The 20,821-nt window shown below is 46.1% G+C and overlaps 6 non-coding genes across 6 annotated transcripts; all 6 read right to left on the reverse strand.

Annotated features, from left to right (window-relative positions):
• Positions 1 to 286: 286 nt before the first annotated feature.
• trnav-cac (transfer RNA valine (anticodon CAC)) lies at positions 287 to 359 on the reverse strand. Its single transcript has one exon. It is a non-coding gene; the product is annotated as a tRNA-Val (tRNA).
• Positions 360 to 3,218: 2,859 nt separating this feature from the next.
• Positions 3,219 to 3,291, reverse strand: trnav-cac (transfer RNA valine (anticodon CAC)). Its single transcript has one exon. It is a non-coding gene; the product is annotated as a tRNA-Val (tRNA).
• Positions 3,292 to 6,152: 2,861 nt separating this feature from the next.
• On the reverse strand, positions 6,153 to 6,225 carry trnav-cac (transfer RNA valine (anticodon CAC)). The gene has a single exon. It is a non-coding gene; the product is annotated as a tRNA-Val (tRNA).
• A 2,861-nt stretch (positions 6,226 to 9,086) lies between these two features.
• Positions 9,087 to 9,159, reverse strand: trnav-cac (transfer RNA valine (anticodon CAC)). Its single transcript has one exon. It is a non-coding gene; the product is annotated as a tRNA-Val (tRNA).
• Positions 9,160 to 12,020: 2,861 nt separating this feature from the next.
• trnav-cac (transfer RNA valine (anticodon CAC)) lies at positions 12,021 to 12,093 on the reverse strand. The gene has a single exon. It is a non-coding gene; the product is annotated as a tRNA-Val (tRNA).
• Positions 12,094 to 17,887: 5,794 nt separating this feature from the next.
• Positions 17,888 to 17,960, reverse strand: trnav-cac (transfer RNA valine (anticodon CAC)). The gene has a single exon. It is a non-coding gene; the product is annotated as a tRNA-Val (tRNA).
• Positions 17,961 to 20,821: the final 2,861 nt, after the last annotated feature.

A 20,821-nucleotide genomic window follows, 5' to 3' on the forward strand; every position in this document is an offset into this window, starting at 1 on the left:
CTGTCTTTGAACCGGGCCGCCTGCGCAAGGAATGCGAATGCGGTAATGCTTTTCGTGGAAGGATCAGAAGGGGGTAACTACACTCTCAAACAGAATGGCATATGATCAGAACGATGTTGGAGAAAAACTTTACAATGCTTTGCACAGTAATTAAATGGAATCGCATTGCATTGCACGACGAGAGATGATTTATTCAAGCAAATTCGAAGGCAGGTTTGCACATGGGAAAGCAAGCAAGAAAGCTCCGTTCTTGTCGATGTCAAAGGCTGCAGTTGAAGAGCAAAGCAGTTTCTGCCCAGTTTCGAACTGGGGACCTTTCGCGTGTGAGGCGAACGTGATGACCACTACACTACAGAAACAAGCCGCGGTCGCAGCCGCTGCAGCTCAGTGGCATCCAACACAGAAAGTTGAAGCCATTCTACCTTTCGCCTTTCAGTTTCCGTTAACTCGTTGTTTCATGGGACTTGTTTAATTTTGGCTATGTGGTGAGCATGGACGAGATACACCGAAGTATCTGTTTCCACGCGGTGTAACCCGGTAACGTTGTGTTGCTTACACCTGCTTTAAAGAATTACGTTTTTGCGGAGCTTACCGTCGCAGTCTGTGGCAAAATCATTTAGTCTGTTCGACGGCTCACGGGAAAGGTAGCATTGTGAAACACTGCAGAAACGAACGACTTCCTTACTTTTGCTCCGACTGACCATACTCCGTGAAAGTTTCCCAGATTCTCAGTTGAGGATTTTTGCAGCTGGAAGTTACCTCAGAAACCCTGTTAATTCGTAATGTATTGAGCGAATCGCAAAACAGAAAGCATTTAACACGGAACACAAACAAAACTGGAAAACCAAATGCATTTTCAGACACAGCGAGCATGAATGCTAAATGTGAGACAGTCCGGGGGCATGAGCCATAAAGTAATCACACAAATAACAACAGGGCAATTCCAACCTACTCTTTCAAACATACTGGAGCCTGAGTGCACCACCACTGCCCAGACAATGCTGCAAAGAGACAAAGAAAGAACATAATAAGAATGGGCCATAAAAAGTGAATTTCACCAATCACAGTCTCGATTAGATTACCTTTCCCTTCCGATGACTCCAGGACGGAAAAGGAGGAAGTGGGAGAAATTCAATAACATATGACATCGAAATACATTGGAACGATTTTCTCATTGGCCAGAAAACCAAATAACGACGAGTCGAGTCACCGTAGGACTCTGTTTCGCAACAACAGTCTCCATTCGGTTCCAGTAAAAGCTCAACTTGCCTGGAACAGAAAGCAACAGTGGAGCCGCTGGCGATTTTCCGTGCGGGAAGCGAACACGATCAAGACAGCACAGACACTTTGGAAAATTCGGCACTTTCCCACACCGCAGTCAATTCCCCGGGAAGCAAACTCATTTTACTTCTGTTTTAAACAGAAATGCAGCAGGGGAATGAAACAGCATTTAAACCAGCAGCTCCGCAGAAACGGCAGCGCTGGGATTCGAACCCACCTCTCGGACGAGACGGAAGCCTTAATCCAGCGCCTAAGACCGCTCGGAAACACTAGCAACACGCCCGCGAGTGCATTTTCTTGCACTTCCAATTGTGTTCCTGCATAACAACAGATGTCAACTCAAGTGAAAAAGGTTCCATGATCCCTCTCCGACTCGCACAGCTGCTGGGATGTGCCCGTCTACAATATCAATTTCTCAGCAGTTAACGATAGCCCATCAATCCAGACAAAAATCACTGGTAAGCTGAGTCTATCTTCTCAGACTGGATTCAGCTACAAATGTATCTGTGAGTGCGTGAGAATATATGATCGGTTATGATTGGGTCAAATTACCATGAGCTACTTGACATTACTGCAATTTCGATTCTTGCTTTGCTAAATGATTTCACCCATTGCTCGAAACAGGACAACTTACACGTTTACACGGAACATGAAACACACCGGACTACAGGGAAAATGCACAAAGCTGAGCAGGCCGTGTCCCAAATCATACCGTGCAGCATAGTTTCAGTCACTGTGTCTGTTTTGCAGAATAAGGTTCCCAAAGAATGTTCCATCCTAAAAGCGGAGGTAGTATTACAATCCGAGAACGACAGATTACATTGTGAGGAAGGTCTGACCTCGGGGCCGGTTCGAGATGCCACTTTCCTTGCCTTTTACATAACCGTGCAATTTGCTGCAGAGATTATCACACCTGGACATGAGCCTCATGGATACCAACTGAGTTGGAAACCTGTGTGGGAATCGATGAGAAAAAGCGACTCAATAAATTTTAACAAGTTCCATGGTGCTTTTTAGAAATGCAGTTTCTGTTCACCTCAATCCAAAAGGCAGTTTCTGAACATAGTAACAGAAGTCAAAAGGTAATTACCTCACCCCACCCCCAGTCCGGAAGAGGTGCTAACTGCCCTTGATTGCTGTTTGTTCATGATGTGAAGAGCTCTCACGCCTGAGTCACCGTCACGTCTCTGGTTGCTGAGTGAATCACAAAGAAGGACTTTCTCCAGAGCTGCAACTGCCTCACTTCCCCACTCGCCTTCCCCGTTTACATTTTCCTGCTCGTCAGTGATTTAAAGAAAACCAAATGGATGCGATGTCATTCTGTAACCTCTCTGTCGATTCCTCCGTTTCAGTTCCAACGTGGCTTAGATCTCGGGGCGCACCTTAATACTAGCGACGCTATGAAAGCACAGGTCCAGATGTTCCTCTGAGAGTGTAATTTCTTTCATTGCTGTTGCTGATTGAATGAGCCACTAACGTGTGAACTGCTCCAAAACATGATTCAGGACCTCTGGTGCCAATTCTCGCACATTGAATAACGACAGACACCTTCCAAATGAGGTCTTTCAGAGACGACTTTGGGATACATTTGACAGACAGACTAGTTGAAGAATCCGTGGTGCACTGTGACACCAGCACATCAGCTTCTTCCCTGTCTTTGAACCGGGCCGCCTGCGCAAGGAATGCGAATGCGGTAATGCTTTTCGTGGAAGGATCAGAAGGGGGTAACTACACTCTCAAACAGAATGGCATATGATCAGAACGATGTTGGAGAAAAACTTTACAATGCTTTGCACAGTAATTAAATGGAATCGCATTGCATTGCACGACGAGAGATGATTTATTCAAGCAAATTCGAAGGCAGGTTTGCACATGGGAAAGCAAGCAAGAAAGCTCCGTTCTTGTCGATGTCAAAGGCTGCAGTTGAAGAGCAAAGCAGTTTCTGCCCAGTTTCGAACTGGGGACCTTTCGCGTGTGAGGCGAACGTGATGACCACTACACTACAGAAACAAGCCGCGGTCGCAGCCGCTGCAGCTCAGTGGCATCCAACACAGAAAGTTGAAGCCATTCTACCTTTCGCCTTTCAGTTTCCGTTAACTCGTTGTTTCATGGGACTTGTTTAATTTTGGCTATGTGGTGAGCATGGACGAGATACACCGAAGTATCTGTTTCCACGCGGTGTAACCCGGTAACGTTGTGTTGCTTACACCTGCTTTAAAGAATTACGTTTTTGCGGAGCTTACCGTCGCAGTCTGTGGCAAAATCATTTAGTCTGTTCGACGGCTCACGGGAAAGGTAGCATTGTGAAACACTGCAGAAACGAACGACTTCCTTACTTTTGCTCCGACTGACCATACTCCGTGAAAGTTTCCCAGATTCTCAGTTGAGGATTTTTGCAGCTGGAAGTTACCTCAGAAACCCTGTTAATTCGTAATGTATTGAGCGAATCGCAAAACAGAAAGCATTTAACACGGAACACAAACAAAACTGGAAAACCAAATGCATTTTCAGACACAGCGAGCATGAATGCTAAATGTGAGACAGTCCGGGGGCATGAGCCATAAAGTAATCACACAAATAACAACAGGGCAATTCCAACCTACTCTTTCAAACATACTGGAGCCTGAGTGCACCACCACTGCCCAGACAATGCTGCAAAGAGACAAAGAAAGAACATAATAAGAATGGCCCATAAAAAGTGAATTTCACCAATCACAGTCTCGATTAGATTACCTTTCCCTTCCGATGACTCCAGGACGGAAAAGGAGGAAGTGGGAGAAATTCAATAACATATGACATCGAAATACATTGGAACGATTTTCTCATTGGCCAGAAAACCAAATAACGACGAGTCGAGTCACCGTAGGACTCTGTTTCGCAACAACAGTCTCCATTCGGTTCCAGTAAAAGCTCAACTACCCTGGAACAGAAAGCAACAGTGGAGCCGCTGGCGATTTTCCGTGCGGGAAGCGAACACGATCACGACAGCACAGACACTTTGGAAAATTCGGCACTTTCCCACACCGCAGTCAATTCCCCGGGAAGCAAACTCATTTTGCTTCTGTTTTAAACAGAAATGCAGCAGGGGAATGAAACAGCATTTAAACCAACAGCTCCGCAGAAACGGCAGCGCTGGGATTCGAGCCCACTCCTCGGGCGAGACGGGAGCCTTAATCCAGCGCCTAAGACCGCTCGGCCACACTAGCAACACGCCGGCGAGTCCATTTTCTTGCACTTCCAATTGTGTTCCTGCATAACAACAGATGTCAACTCAAGTGAAAAAGGTTCCATGATCCCTCTCCGACTCGCACAGCTGCTGGGATGTGCCCGTCTACAATATCAATTTCTCAGCAGTTAACGATAGCCCATCAATCCAGACAAAAATCACTGGTAAGCTGAGTCTATCTTCTCAGACTGGATTCAGAAACAAATGTATCTGTGAGTGCGTGAGAATATATGATCGGTTATGATTGGGTCAAATTACCATGAGCTACTTGACATTACTGCAATTTCGATTCTTGCTTTGCTAAATGATTTCACACATTGCTCGAAACAGGACAACTTACACGTTTACACGGAACATGAAACACACCGGACTACAGGGAAAATGCACAAAGCTGAGCAGGCCGTGTCCCAAATCATACCGTGCAGCATAGTTTCAGTCACTGTGTCTGTTTTGCAGAATAAGGTTCCCAAAGAATGTTCCATCCTAAAACCGGAGGTAGTATTACAATCCGAGAACGACAGATTACATTGTGAGGAAGGTCTGACCTCGGGGCCGGTTCGAGATGCCACTTTCCTTGCCTTTTACCTTAACCGTGCAATTTGCTGCAGAGATTATCACACCTGGACATGAGCCTCATGGATACCAACTGAGTTGGAAACCTGTGTGGGAATCGATGAGAAAAAAGCGGCTCAATAAATTTTAACAAGTTCCATGGTGCTTTTTAGAAATGCAGTTTCTGTTCACCTCAATCCAAAAGGCAGTTTCTGAACATAGTAACAGAAGTCAAAAGGTAATTACCTCACCCCACCCCCAGTCCGGAAGAGGTGCTAACTGCCCTTGATTGCTGTTTGTTCATGATGTGAAGAGCTCTCACGCCTGAGTCACCGTCACGTCTCTGGTTGCTGAGTGAATCACAAAGAAGGACTTTCTCCAGAGCTGCAACTGCCTCACTTCCCCACTCGCCTTCCCCGTTTACATTTTCCTGCTCGTCAGTGATTTAAAGAAAACCAAATGGATGCGATGTCATTCTGTAGCCTCTCTGTCGATTCCTCCGTTTCAGTTCCAACGTGGCTTAGATCTCGGGGCGCACCTTAATACTAGCGACGCTATGAAAGCACAGGTCCAGAGGTTCCTCTGAGAGTGTAATTTCTTTCATTGCTGTTGCTGATTGAATGAGCCACTAACGTGTGAACTGCTCCAAAACATGATTCAGGACCTCTGGTGCCAATTCTCGCACGTTGAATAACGACAGACACCTTCCAAATGAGGTCTTTCAGAGACGACTTTGGGATACATTTGACAGACAGACTAGTTGAGGAATCCGTGGTGCACTGTGACACCAGCACATCAGCTTCTTCCCTGTCTTTGAACCGGGCCGCCTGCGCAAGGAATGCGAATGCGGTAATGCTTTTCGTGGAAGGATCAGAAGGGGGTAACTACACTCTCAAACAGAATGGCATATGATCAGAACGATGTTGGAGAAAAACTTTACAATGCTTTGCACAGTAATTAAATGGAATCGCATTGCATTGCACGACGAGAGAAGATTTATTCAAGCAAATTCGAAGGCAGGTTTGCACATGGGAAAGCAAGCAAGAAAGCTCCGTTCTTGTCGATGTCAAAGGCTGCAGTTGAACAGCAAAGCAGTTGCTGCCCAGTTTCGAACTGGGGACCTTTCGCGTGTGAGGCGAACGTGATGACCACTACACTACAGAAACAAGCCGCGGTCGCAGCCGCTGCAGCTCAGTGGCATCCAACACAGAAAGTTGAAGCCATTCTACCTTTCGCCTTTCTGTTTCCGTTAACTCGTTGTTTCATGGGACTTGTTTAATTTTGGCTATGTGGTGAGCATGGACGAGATACACCGAAGTATCTGTTTCCACGCGGTGTAACCCGGTAACGTTGTGTTGCTTACACCTGCTTTAAAGAATTACGTTTTTGCGGAGCTTACCGTCGCAGTCTGTGGCAAAATCATTTAGTCTGTTCGACGGCTCACGGGAAAGGTAGCATTGTGAAACACTGCAGAAACGAACGACTTCCTTACTTTTGCTCCGACTGACCATACTCCGTGAAAGTTTCCCAGATTCTCAGTTGAGGATTTTTGCAGCTGGAAGTTACCTCAGAAACCCTGTTAATTCGTAATGTATTGAGCGAATCGCAAAACAGAAAGCATTTAACACGGAACACAAACAAAACTGGAAAACCAAATGCATTTTCAGACACAGCGAGCATGAATGCTAAATGTGAGACAGTCCGGGGGCATGAGCCATAAAGTTATCACACAAATAACAACAGGGCAATTCCAAACTACTCTTTCAAACATACTGGAGCCTGAGTGCACCACCACTGCCCAGACAATGCTGCAAAGAGACAAAGAAAGAACATAATAAGAATGGGCCATAAAAAGTGAATTTCACCAATCACAGTCTCGATTAGATTACCTTTCCCTTCCGATGACTCCAGGACGGAAAAGGAGGAAGTGGGAGAAATTCAATAACATATGACATCGAAATACATTGGAACGATTTTCTCATTGGCCAGAAAACCAAATAACGACGAGTCGAGTCACCGTAGGACTCTGTTTCGCAACAACAGTCTCCATTCGGTTCCAGTAAAAGCTCAACTTGCCTGGAACAGAAAGCAACAGTGGAGCCGCTGGCGATTTTCCACGCGGGAGGCGAACACGATCACGACAGCACAGACACTTTGGAAAATTCGGCACTTTCCCACACCGCAGGAAATTCCCCGGGAAGCAAACTCATTTTGCTTCTGTTTCAAACAGAAATGCAGCAGGGGAATGAAACAGCATTTAAACCAGCAGCTCCGCAGAAACGGCAGCGGTGGGATTCGAACCCACCCCTCGGGCGAGAGGGGAGCCTTAATCCAGCGCCTTAGACCGCTCGGCCACACTAGCAACACGCGCGCGAGTCCATTTTCTTGCACTTCCAATTGTTTTCCTGCATAACAACAGATGTAAACTCAAGTGAAAAAGGTTCCATGATCCCTCTCCGACTCGCACAGCTGCTGGGATGTGCCCGTCTACAATATCAATTTCTCAGCAGTTAACGATAGCCCATCAATCCAGACAAAAATCACTGGTAAGCTGAGTCTATCTTCTCAGACTGGATTCAGAAACAAATGTATCTGTGAGTGCGTGAGAATATATGATCGGTTATGATTGGGTCAAATTACCATGAGCTACTTGACATTACTGCAATTTCGATTCTTGCTTTGCTAAATGATTTCACCCATTGCTCGAAACAGGACAACTTACACGTTTACACGGAACATGAAACACACCGGACTACAGGGAAAATGCACAAAGCTGAGCAGGCCGTTTCCCAAATCATACCGTGCAGCATATTTTCAGGCACTGTGTCTGTTTTGCAGAATAAGGTTCCCAAAGAATGTTCCATCCTAAAACCGGAGGTAGTATTACAATCCGAGAACGACAGATTACATTGTAAGGAAGGTCTGACCTCGGGGCCGGTTCGAGATGCCACTTTCCTTGCCTTTTACCTTAACCGTGCAATTTGCTGCAGAGATTATCACACCTGGACATGAGCCTCATGGATACCAACTGAGTTGGAAACCTGTGTGGGAATCGATGAGAAAAAAGCGACTCAATAAATTTTAACAAGTTCCATGGTGCTTTTTAGAAATGCAGTTTCTGTTCACCTCAATCCAAAAGGCAGTTTCTGAACATAGTAACAGAAGTCAAAAGGTAATTACCTCACCCCACCCCCAGTCCGGAAGAGGTGCTAACTGCCCTTGATTGCTGTTTGTTCATGATGTGAAGAGCTCTCACGCCTGAGTCACCGTCACGTCTCTGGTTGCTGAGTGAATCACAAAGAAGGACTTTCTCCAGAGCTGCAACTGCCTCACTTCCCCACTCGCCTTCCCCGTTTACATTTTCCTGCTCGTCAGTGATTTAAAGAAAAGCAAATGGATGCGATGTCATTCTGTAGCCTCTCTGTCGATTCCTCCGTTTCAGTTCCAACGTGGCTTAGATCTCGGGGCGCACCTTAATACTAGCGACGCTATGAAAGCACAGGTCCAGATGTTCCTCTGAGAGTGTAATTTCTTTCATTGCTGTTGCTGATTGAATGAGCCACTAACGTGTGAACTACTCCAAAACATGATTCAGGACCTCTGGTGCCAATTCTCGCACGTTGAATAACGACAGACACCTTCCAAATGAGGTCTTTCAGAGACGACTTTGGGATACATTTGACAGACAGACTAGTTGAAGAATCCGTGGTGCACTGTGACACCAGCACATCAGCTTCTTCCCTGTCTTTGAACCGGGCCGCCTGCGCAAGGAATGCGAATGCGGTAATGCTTTTCGTGGAAGGATCAGAAGGGGGTAACTACACTCTCAAACAGAATGGCATATGATCAGAACGATGTTGGAGAAAAACTTTACAATGCTTTGCACAGTAATTAAATGGAATCGCATTGCATTGCACGACGAGAGAAGATTTATTGAAGCAAATTCGAAGGCAGGTTTGCACATGGGAAAGCAAGCAAGAAAGCTCCGTTCTTGTCGATGTCAAAGGCTGCAGTTGAAGAGCAAAGCAGTTTCTGCCCAGTTTCGAACTGGGGACCTTTCGCGTGTGAGGCGAACGTGATGACCACTACACTACAGAAACAAGCCGCGGTCGCAGCCGCTGCAGCTCAGTGGCATCCAACACAGAAAGTTGAAGCCATTCTACCTTTCGCCTTTCTGTTTCCGTTAACTCGTTGTTTCATGGGACTTGTTTAATTTTGGCTATGTGGTGAGCATGGACGAGATACACCGAAGTATCTGTTTCCACGCGGTGTAACCCGGTAACGTTGTGTTGCTTACACCTGCTTTAAAGAATTACGTTTTTGCGGAGCTTACCGTCGCAGTCTGTGGCAAAATCATTTAGTCTGTTCGACGGCTCACGGGAAAGGTAGCATTGTGAAACACTGCAGAAACGAACGACTTCCTTACTTTTGCTCCGACTGACCATACTCCGTGAAAGTTTCCCAGATTCTCAGTTGAGGATTTTTGCAGCTGGAAGTTACCTCAGAAACCCTGTTAATTCGTAATGTATTGAGCGAATCGCAAAACAGAAAGCATTTAACACGGAACACAAACAAAACTGGAAAACCAAATGCATTTTCAGACACAGCGAGCATGAATGCTAAATGTGAGACAGTCCGGGGGCATGAGCCATAAAGTTATCACACAAATAACAACAGGGCAATTCCAAACTACTCTTTCAAACATACTGGAGCCTGAGTGCACCACCACTGCCCAGACAATGCTGCAAAGAGACAAAGAAAGAACATAATAAGAATGGGCCATAAAAAGTGAATTTCACCAATCACAGTCTCGATTAGATTACCTTTCCCTTCCGATGACTCCAGGACGGAAAAGGAGGAAGTGGGAGAAATTCAATAACATATGACATCGAAATACATTGGAACGATTTTCTCATTGGCCAGAAAACCAAATAACGACGAGTCGAGTCACCGTAGGACTCTGTTTCGCAACAACAGTCTCCATTCGGTTCCAGTAAAAGCTCAACTTGCCTGGAACAGAAAGCAACAGTGGAGCCGCTGGCGATTTTCCGCGCGGGAGGCGAACACGATCACGACAGCACAGACACTTTGGAAAATTCGGCACTTTCCCACACCGCAGGAAATTCCCCGGGAAGCAAACTCATTTTGCTTCTGTTTCAAACAGAAATGCAGCAGGGGAATGAAACAGCATTTAAACCAGCAGCTCCGCAGAAACGGCAGCGGTGGGATTCGAACCCACCCCTCGGGCGAGACGGGAGCCTTAATCCAGCGCCTTAGACCGCTCGGCCACACTAGCAACACGCGCGCGACGCCATTTTCTTGCACTTCCAATTGTTTTCCTGCATAACAACAGATGTAAACTCAAGTGAAAAAGGTTCCATGATCCCTCTCCGACTCGCACAGCTGCTGGGATGTGCCCGTCTACAATATCAATTTCTCAGCAGTTAACGATAGCCCATCAATCCAGACAAAAATCACTGGTAAGCTGAGTCTATCTTCTCAGACTGGATTCAGAAACAAATGTATCTGTGAGTGCGTGAGAATATATGATCGGTTATGATTGGGTCAAATTACCATGAGCTACTTGACATTACTGCAATTTCGATTCTTGCTTTGCTAAATGATTTCACCCATTGCTCGAAACAGGACAACTTACACGTTTACACGGAACATGAAACACACCGGACTACAGGGAAAATGCACAAAGCTGAGCAGGCCGTTTCCCAAATCATACCGTGCAGCATAGTTTCAGGCACTGTGTCTGTTTTGCAGAATAAGGTTCCCAAAGAATGTTCCATCCTAAAACCGGAGGTAGTATTACAATCCGAGAACGACAGATTACATTGTAAGGAAGGTCTGACCTCGGGGCCGGTTCGAGATGCCACTTTCCTTGCCTTTTACCTTAACCGTGCAATTTGCTGCAGAGATTATCACACCTGGACATGAGCCTCATGGATACCAACTGAGTTGGAAACCTGTGTGGGAATCGATGAGAAAAAAGCGACTCAATAAATTTTAACAAGTTCCATGGTGCTTTTTAGAAATGCAGTTTCTGTTCACCTCAATCCAAAAGGCAGTTTCTGAACATAGTAACAGAAGTCAAAAGGTAATTACCTCACCCCACCCCCAGTCCGGAAGAGGTGCTAACTGCCCTTGATTGCTGTTTGTTCATGATGTGAAGAGCTCTCACGCCTGAGTCACCGTCACGTCTCTGGTTGCTGAGTGAATCACAAAGAAGGACTTTCTCCAGAGCTGCAACTGCCTCACTTCCCCACTCGCCTTCCCCGTTTACATTTTCCTGCTCGTCAGTGATTTAAAGAAAAGCAAATGGATGCGATGTCATTCTGTAGCCTCTCTGTCGATTCCTCCGTTTCAGTTCCAACGTGGCTTAGATCTCGGGGCGCACCTTAATACTAGCGACGCTATGAAAGCACAGGTCCAGATGTTCCTCTGAGAGTGTAATTTCTTTCATTGCTGTTGCTGATTGAATGAGCCACTAACGTGTGAACTGCTCCAAAACATGATTCAGGACCTCTGGTGCCAATTCTCGCACGTTGAATAACGACAGACACCTTCCAAATGAGGTCTTTCAGAGACGACTTTGGGATACATTTGACAGACAGACTAGTTGAAGAATCCGTGGTGCACTGTGACACCAGCACATCAGCTTCTTCCCTGTCTTTGAACCGGGCCGCCTGCGCAAGGAATGCGAATGCGGTAATGCTTTTCGTGGAAGGATCAGAAGGGGGTAACTACACTCTCAAACAGAATGGCATATGATCAGAACGATGTTGGAGAAAAACTTTACAATGCTTTGCACAGTAATTAAATGGAATCGCATTGCATTGCACGACGAGAGAAGATTTATTGAAGCAAATTCGAAGGCAGGTTTGCACATGGGAAAGCAAGCAAGAAAGCTCCGTTCTTGTCGATGTCAAAGGCTGCAGTTGAAGAGCAAAGCAGTTTCTGCCCAGTTTCGAACTGGGGACCTTTCGCGTGTGAGGCGAACGTGATGACCACTACACTACAGAAACAAGCCGCGGTCGCAGCCGCTGCAGCTCAGTGGCATCCAACACAGAAAGTTGAAGCCATTCTACCTTTCGCCTTTCTGTTTCCGTAAACTCGTTGTTTCATGGGACTTGTTTAATTTTGGCTATGTGGTGAGCATGGACGAGATACACCGAAGTATCTGTTTCCACGCGGTGTAACCCGGTAACGTTGTGTTGCTTACACCTGCTTTAAAGAATTACGTTTTTGCGGAGCTTACCGTCGCAGTCTGTGGCAAAATCATTTAGTCTGTTCGACGGCTCACGGGAAAGGTAGCATTGTGAAACACTGCAGAAACGAACGACTTCCTTACTTTTGCTCCGACTGACCATACTCCGTGAAAGTTTCCCAGATTCTCAGTTGAGGATTTTTGCAGCTGGAAGTTACCTCAGAAACCCTGTTAATTCGTAATGTATTGAGCGAATCGCAAAACAGAAAGCATTTAACACGGAACACAAACAAAACTGGAAAACCAAATGCATTTTCAGACACAGCGAGCATGAATGCTAAATGTGAGACAGTCCGGGGGCATGAGCCATAAAGTTATCACACAAATAACAACAGGGCAATTCCAAACTACTCTTTCAAACATACTGGAGCCTGAGTGCACCACCACTGCCCAGACAATGCTGCAAAGAGACAAAGAAAGAACATAATAAGAATGGGCCATAAAAAGTGAATTTCACCAATCACAGTCTCGATTAGATTACCTTTCCCTTCCGATGACTCCCGGACGGAAAAGGAGGAAGTGGGAGAAATTCAATAACATATGACATCGAAATACATTGGAACGATTTTCTCATTGGCCAGAAAACCAAATAACGACGAGTCGAGTCACCGTAGGACTCTGTTTCGCAACAACAGTCTCCATTCGGTTCCAGTAAAAGCTCAACTTGCCTGGAACAGAAAGCAACAGTGGAGCCGCTGGCGATTTTCCGCGCGGGAGGCGAACACGATCATGACAGCACAGACACTTTGGAAAATTCGGCACTTTCCCACACCGCAGTCAATTCCCCGGGAAGGAAACTCATTTTGCTTCTGTTTCAAACAGAAATGCAGCAGGGGAATGAAACAGCATTTAAATCAGCAGCTCCGCAGAAACGGCAGCGGTGGGATTCGAACCCACCCCTCGGGCGACACGGTAGCCTTAATCCAGCGCCTAAGACCGCTCGGCCACACTAGCAACACGCCCGCGAGTCCATTTTCTTGCACTTCCAATTGTGTTCCTGCATAACAACAGATGTCAACTCAAGTGAAAAAGGTTCCATGATCCCTCTCCGACTCGCACAGCTGCTGGGATGTGCCCGTCTACAATATCAATTTCTCAGCAGTTAACGATAGCCCATCAATCCCGAAAAAAATCACTGGTAAGCTGAGTCTATCTTCTCAGACTGGATTCAGCGACAAATGTATCTGTGAGTGCGTGAGAATATATGATCGGTTATGATTGGGTCAAATTACCATGAGCTACTTGACATTACTGCAATTTCGATTCTTGCTTTGCTAAATGATTTCACCCATTGCTCGAAACAGGACAACTTACACGTTTACACGGAACATGAAACACACCGGACTACAGGGAAAATGCACAAAGCTGAGCAGGCCGTGTCCCAAATCATACCGTGCAGCATAGTTTCAGGCACTGTGTCTGTTTTGCAGAATAAGGTTCCCAAAGAATGTTCCATCCTAAAACCGGAGGTAGTATTACAATTCGAGAACGACAATTACATTGTAAGGAAGGTCTGACCTCGGGGCCGGTTCGAGATGCCACTTTCCTTGCCTTTTACCTTAACCGTGCAATTTGCTGCAGAGATTATCACACCTGGACATGAGCCTCATGGATACCAACTGAGTTGGAAACCTGTGTGGGAATCGATGAGAAAAAAGCGACTCAATAAATTTTAACAAGTTCCATGGTGCTTTTTAGAAATGCAGTTTCTGTTCACCTCAATCCAAAAGGCAGTTTCTGAACATAGTAACAGAAGTCAAAAGGTAATTACCTCACCCCACCCCCAGTCCGGAAGAGGTGCTAACTGCCCTTGATTGCTGTTTGTTCATGATGTAAAGAGCTCTCACGCCTGAGTCACCGTCACGTCTCTGGTTGCTGAGTGAATCACAAAGAAGGACTTTCTCCAGAGCTGCAACTGCCTCACTTCCCCACTCGCCTTCCCCGTTTACATTTTCCTGCTCGTCAGTGATTTAAAGAAAACCAAATGGATGCGATGTCATTCTGTAGCCTCTCTGTCGATTCCTCCGTTTCAGTTCCAACGTGGCTTAGATCTCGGGGCGCACCTTAATACTAGCGACGCTATGAAAGCACAGGTCCAGATGTTCCTCTGAGAGTGTAATTTCTTTCATTGCTGTTGCTGATTGAATGAGCCACTAACGTGTGAACTGCTCCAAAACATGATTCAGGACCTCTGGTGCCAATTCTCGCACGTTGAATAACGACAGACACCTTCCAAATGAGGTCTTTCAGAGACGACTTTGGGATACATTTGACAGACAGACTAGTTGAAGAATCCGTGGTGCACTGTGACACCAGCACATCAGCTTCTTCCCTGTCTTTGAACCGGGCCGCCTGCGCAAGGAATGCGAATGCGGTAATGCTTTTCGTGGAAGGATCAGAAGGGGGTAACTACTCTCTCAAACAGAATGGCATATGATCAGAACGATGTTGGAGAAAAACTTTACAACGCTTTGCACGGTAATTAAATGGAATCGCATTGCATTGCACGACGAGAGAAGATTTATTCAAGCAAATTCGAAGGCAGGTTTGCACATGGGAAAGCAAGCAAGAAAGCTCCGTTCTTGTCGATGTCAAAGGCTGCAGTTGAAGAGCAAAGCAGTTTCTGCCCAGTTTCGAACTGGGGACCTTTCACGTGTGAGGCAAACGTGATGACCACTACACTACAGAAACAAGCCGCGGTCGCAGCCGCTGCAGCTCAGTGGCATCCAACACAGAAAGTTGAAGCCATTCTACCTTTCGCCTTTCTGTTTCCGTTAACTCGTTGTTTCATGGGACTTGTTTAATTTTGGCTATGTGGTGAGCATGGACGAGATACACCGAAGTATCTGTTTCCACGCGGTGTAACCCGGTAACGTTGTGTTGCTTACACCTGCTTTAAAGAATTACGTTTTTGCGGAGCTTACCGTCGCAGTCTGTGGCAAAATCATTTAGTCTGTTCGACGGCTCACGGGAAAGGTAGCATTGTGAAACACTGCAGAAACGAACGACTTCCTTACTTTTGCTCCGACTGACCATACTCCGTGAAAGTTTCCCAGATTCTCAGTTGAGGATTTTTGCAGCTGGAAGTTACCTCAGAAACCCTGTTAATTCGTAATGTATTGAGCGAATCGCAAAACAGAAAGCATTTAACACGGAACACAAACAAAACTGGAAAACCAAATGCATTTTCAGACACAGCGAGCAGGAATGCTAAATGTGAGACAGTCCGGGGGCATGAGCCATACAGTAATCACACAAATAACAACAGGGCAATTCCAAACTACTCTTTCAAACATACTGGAGCCTGAGTGCACCACCACTGCCCGGACAATGCTGCAAAGAGACAAAGAAAGAACATAATAAGAATGGGCCATAAAAAGTGAATTTCACCAATCACAGTCTCAATTAGATTACCTTTCCCTTCCGATGACTCCAGGACGGAAAAGGAGGAAGTGGGAGAAATTCAATAACATATGACATCGAAATACATTGGAACGATTTTCTCATTGGCCAGAAAACCAAATAACGACGAGTCGAGTCACCGTAGGACTCTGTTTCGCAACAATAGTCTCCATTCGGTTCCAGTAAAAGCTCAACTTGCCTGGAACAGAAAGCAACAGTGGAGCCGCTGGCGATTTTCCGTGCGGGAAGCGAACACGATCACGACAGCACAGACACTTTGGAAAATTCGGCACTTTCCCACACCGCAGTCAGTTCCCCGGGAAGCAAACTGATTTTGCTTCTGCTTTAAACAGAAATGCAGCAGGGGAATGAAACAGCATTTAAATCAGCAGCTCCGCAGAAACGGCAGCGGTGGGATTCGAACCCACTCCTCGGGCGAGATGGTAGCCTTAATCCAGCGCCTAAGACCGCTCGGCCACACTAGCAACACGCCCGCGAGTCCATTTTCTTGCACTTCCAATTGTGTTCCTGCATAACAACAGATGTCAACTCAAGTGAAAAAGGTTCCATGATCCCTCTCCGACTCGCACAGCTGCTGGGATGTGCCCGTCTACAATATCAATTTCTCAGCAGTTAACGATAGCCCATCAATCCCGAAAAAAATCACTGGTAAGCTGAGTCTATCTTCTCAGACTGGATTCAGCGACAAATGTATCTGTGAGTGCGTGAGAATATATGATCGGTTATGATTGGGTCAAATTACCATGAGCTACTTGACATTACTGCAATTTCGATTCTTGCTTTGCTAAATGATTTCACCCATTGCTCGAAACAGGACAACTTACACGTTTACACGGAACATGAAACACACCGGACTACAGGGAAAATGCACAAAGCTGAGCAGGCCGTGTCCCAAATCATACCGTGCAGCATAGTTTCAGGCACTGTGTCTGTTTTGCAGAATAAGGTTCCCAAAGAATGTTCCATCCTAAAACCGGAGGTAGTATTACAATCCGAGAACGACAGATTACATTGTGAGGAAGGTCTGACCTCGGGGCCGGTTCGAGATGCCACTTTCCTTGCCTTTTACCTTAACCGTGCAATTTGCTGCAGAGATTATCACACCTGGACATGAGCCTCATCGATACCAACTGAGTTGGAAACCTGTGTGGGAATCGATGAGAAAAAAGCGACTCAATAAATTTTAACAAGTTCCATGGTGCTTTTTAGAAATGCAGTTTCTGTTCACCTCAATCCAAAAGGCAGTTACTGAACGTAGTAACAGAAGTCAAAAGGTAATTACCTCACCCCACCCCCAGTCCGGAAGAGGTGCTAACTGCCCTTGATTGCTGTTTGTTCACGATGTGAAGAGCTCTCACGCCTGAGTCACCGTCACGTCTCTGGTTGCTGAGTGAATCACAAAGAAGGACTTTCTCCAGAGCTGCAACTGCCTCACTTCCCCACTCGCCTTCCCCGTTTACATTTTCCTGCTCGTCAGTGATTTAAAGAAAACCAAATGGATGCGATGTCATTCTGTAGCCTCTCTGTCGATTCCTCCGTTTCAGTTCCAACGTGGCTTCGATCTCGGGGCGCACCTTAATACTAGCGACGCTATGAAAGCACAGGTCCAGATGTTCCTCTGAGAGTGTAATTTCTTTCATTGCTGTTGCTGATTGAATGAGCCACTAACGTGTGAACTGCTCCAAAACATGATTCAGGACCTCTGGTGCCAATTCTCGCACTTTGAATAACGACAGACACCTTCCAAATGAGGTCTTTCAGAGACGACTTTGGGATACATTTGACAGACAGACTAGTTGAAGAATCCGTGGTGCACTGTGACACCAGCACATCAGCTTCTTCCCTGTCTTTGAACCGGGCCGCCTGCGCAAGGAATGCGAATGCGGTAATGCTTTTCGTGGAAGGATCAGAAGGGGGTAACTACACGCTCAAACAGAATGGCATATGATCAGAACGATGTTGGAGAAAAACTTTACAATGCTTTGCACGGTAATTAAATGGAATCGCATTGCATTGCACGACGAGAGAAGATTTATTGAAGCAAATTTGAAGGCAGGTTTGCACATGGGAAAGCAAGCAAGAAAGCTCCGTTCTTGTCGATGTCAAAGGCTGCAGTTGAAGAGCAAAGCAGTTTCTGCCCAGTTTCGAACTGGGGACCTTTCGCGTGTGAGGCGAACGTGATGACCACTACACTACAGAAACAAGCCGCGGTCGCAGCCGCTGCAGCTCAGTGGCATCCAACACAGAAAGTTGAAGCCATTCTACCTTTCGCCTTTCTGTTTCCGTTAACTCGTTGTTTCATGGGACTTGTTTAATTTTGGCTATGTGGTGAGCATGGACGAGATACACCGAAGTATCTGTTTCCACGCGGTGTAACCCGGTAACGTTGTGTTGCTTACACCTGCTTTAAAGAATTACGTTTTTGCGGAGCTTACCGTCGCAGTCTGTGGCAAAATCATTTAGTCTGTTCGACGGCTCACGGGAAAGGTAGCATTGTGAAACACTGCAGAAACGAACGACTTCCTTACTTTTGCTCCGACTGACCATACTCCGTGAAAGTTTCCCAGATTCTCAGTTGAGGATTTTTGCAGCTGGAAGTTACCTCAGAAACCCTGTTAATTCGTAATGTATTGAGCGAATCGCAAAACAGAAAGCATTTAACACGGAACACAAACAAAACTGGAAAACCAAATGCATTTTCAGACACAGCGAGCATGAATGCTAAATGTGAGACAGTCCGGGGGCATGAGCCATAAAGTTATCACACAAATAACAACAGGGCAATTCCAAACTACTCTTTCAAACATACTGGAGCCTGAGTGCACCACCACTGCCCAGACAATGCTGCAAAGAGACAAAGAAAGAACATAATAAGAATGGGCCATAAAAAGTGAATTTCACCAATCACAGTCTCGATTAGATTACCTTTCCCTTCCGATGACTCCAGGACGGAAAAGGAGGAAGTGGGAGAAATTCAATAACATATGACATCGAAATACATTGGAACGATTTTCTCATTGGCCAGAAAACCAAATAACGACGAGTCGAGTCACCGTAGGACTCTGTTTCGCAACAACAGTCTCCATTCGGTTCCAGTAAAAGCTCAACTTGCCTGGAACAGAAAGCAACAGTGGAGCCGCTGGCGATTTTCCGCGCGGGAGGCGAACACGATCATGACAGCACAGACACTTTGGAAAATTCGGCACTTTCCCACACCGCAGTCAGTTCCCCGGGAAGCAAACTGATTTTGCTTCTGCTTTAAACAGAAATGCAGCAGGGGAATGAAACAGCATTTAAATCAGCAGCTCCGCAGAAACGGCAGCGGTGGGATTCGAACCCACTCCTCGGGCGAGATGGTAGCCTTAATCCAGCGCCTAAGACCGCTCGGCCACACTAGCAACACGCCCGCGAGTCCATTTTCTTGCACTTCCAATTGTGTTCCTGCATAACAACAGATGTCAACTCAAGTGAAAAAGGTTCCATGATCCCTCTCCGACTCGCACAGCTGCTGGGATGTGCCCGTCTACAATATCAATTTCTCAGCAGTTAACGATAGCCCATCAATCCCGAAAAAAATCACTGGTAAGCTGAGTCTATCTTCTCAGACTGGATTCAGCGACAAATGTATCTGTGAGTGCGTGAGAATATATGATCGGTTATGATTGGGTCAAATTACCATGAGCTACTTGACATTACTGCAATTTCGATTCTTGCTTTGCTAAATGATTTCACCCATTGCTCGAAACAGGACAACTTACACGTTTACACGGAACATGAAACACACCGGACTACAGGGAAAATGCACAAAGCTGAGCAGGCCGTGTCCCAAATCATACCGTGCAGCATAGTTTCAGGCACTGTGTCTGTTTTGCAGAATAAGGTTCCCAAAGAATGTTCCATCCTAAAACCGGAGGTAGTATTACAATCCGAGAACGACAGATTACATTGTGAGGAAGGTCTGACCTCGGGGCCGGTTCGAGATGCCACTTTCCTTGCCTTTTACCTTAACCGTGCAATTTGCTGCAGAGATTATCACACCTGGACATGAGCCTCATCGATACCAACTGAGTTGGAAACCTGTGTGGGAATCGATGAGAAAAAAGCGACTCAATAAATTTTAACAAGTTCCATGGTGCTTTTTAGAAATGCAGTTTCTGTTCACCTCAATCCAAAAGGCAGTTACTGAACGTAGTAACAGAAGTCAAAAGGTAATTACCTCACCCCACCCCCAGTCCGGAAGAGGTGCTAACTGCCCTTGATTGCTGTTTGTTCATGATGTGAAGAGCTCTCACGCCTGAGTCACCGTCACGTCTCTGGTTGCTGAGTGAATCACAAAGAAGGACTTTCTCCAGAGCTGCAACTGCCTCACTTCCCCACTCGCCTTCCCCGTTTACATTTTCCTGCTCGTCAGTGATTTAAAGAAAACCAAATGGATGCGATGTCATTCTGTAGCCTCTCTGTCGATTCCTCCGTTTCAGTTCCAACGTGGCTTCGATCTCGGGGCGCACCTTAATACTAGCGACGCTATGAAAGCACAGGTCCAGATGTTCCTCTGAGAGTGTAATTTCTTTCATTGCTGTTGCTGATTGAATGAGCCACTAACGTGTGAACTGCTCCAAAACATGATTCAGGACCTCTGGTGCCAATTCTCGCACTTTGAATAACGACAGACACCTTCCAAATGAGGTCTTTCAGAGACGACTTTGGGATACATTTGACAGACAGACTAGTTGAAGAATCCGTGGTGCACTGTGACACCAGCACATCAGCTTCTTCCCTGTCTTTGAACCGGGCCGCCTGCGCAAGGAATGCGAATGCGGTAATGCTTTTCGTGGAAGGATCAGAAGGGGGTAACTACACTCTCAAACAGAATGGCATATGATCAGAACGATGTTGGAGAAAAACTTTACAATGCTTTGCACGGTAATTAAATGGAATCGCATTGCATTGCACGACGAGAGAAGATTTATTCAAGCAAATTCGAAGGCAGGTTTGCACATGGGAAAGCAAGCAAGAAAGCTCCGTTCTTGTCGATGTGAAAGGCTGCAGTTGAAGAGCAAAGC

The sequence above is a fragment of the Chiloscyllium punctatum genome, chromosome 18, assembly GCF_047496795.1.
Source record: "Chiloscyllium punctatum isolate Juve2018m chromosome 18, sChiPun1.3, whole genome shotgun sequence".
In the NCBI taxonomy this organism is placed as follows: domain Eukaryota; kingdom Metazoa; phylum Chordata; class Chondrichthyes; order Orectolobiformes; family Hemiscylliidae; genus Chiloscyllium; species Chiloscyllium punctatum.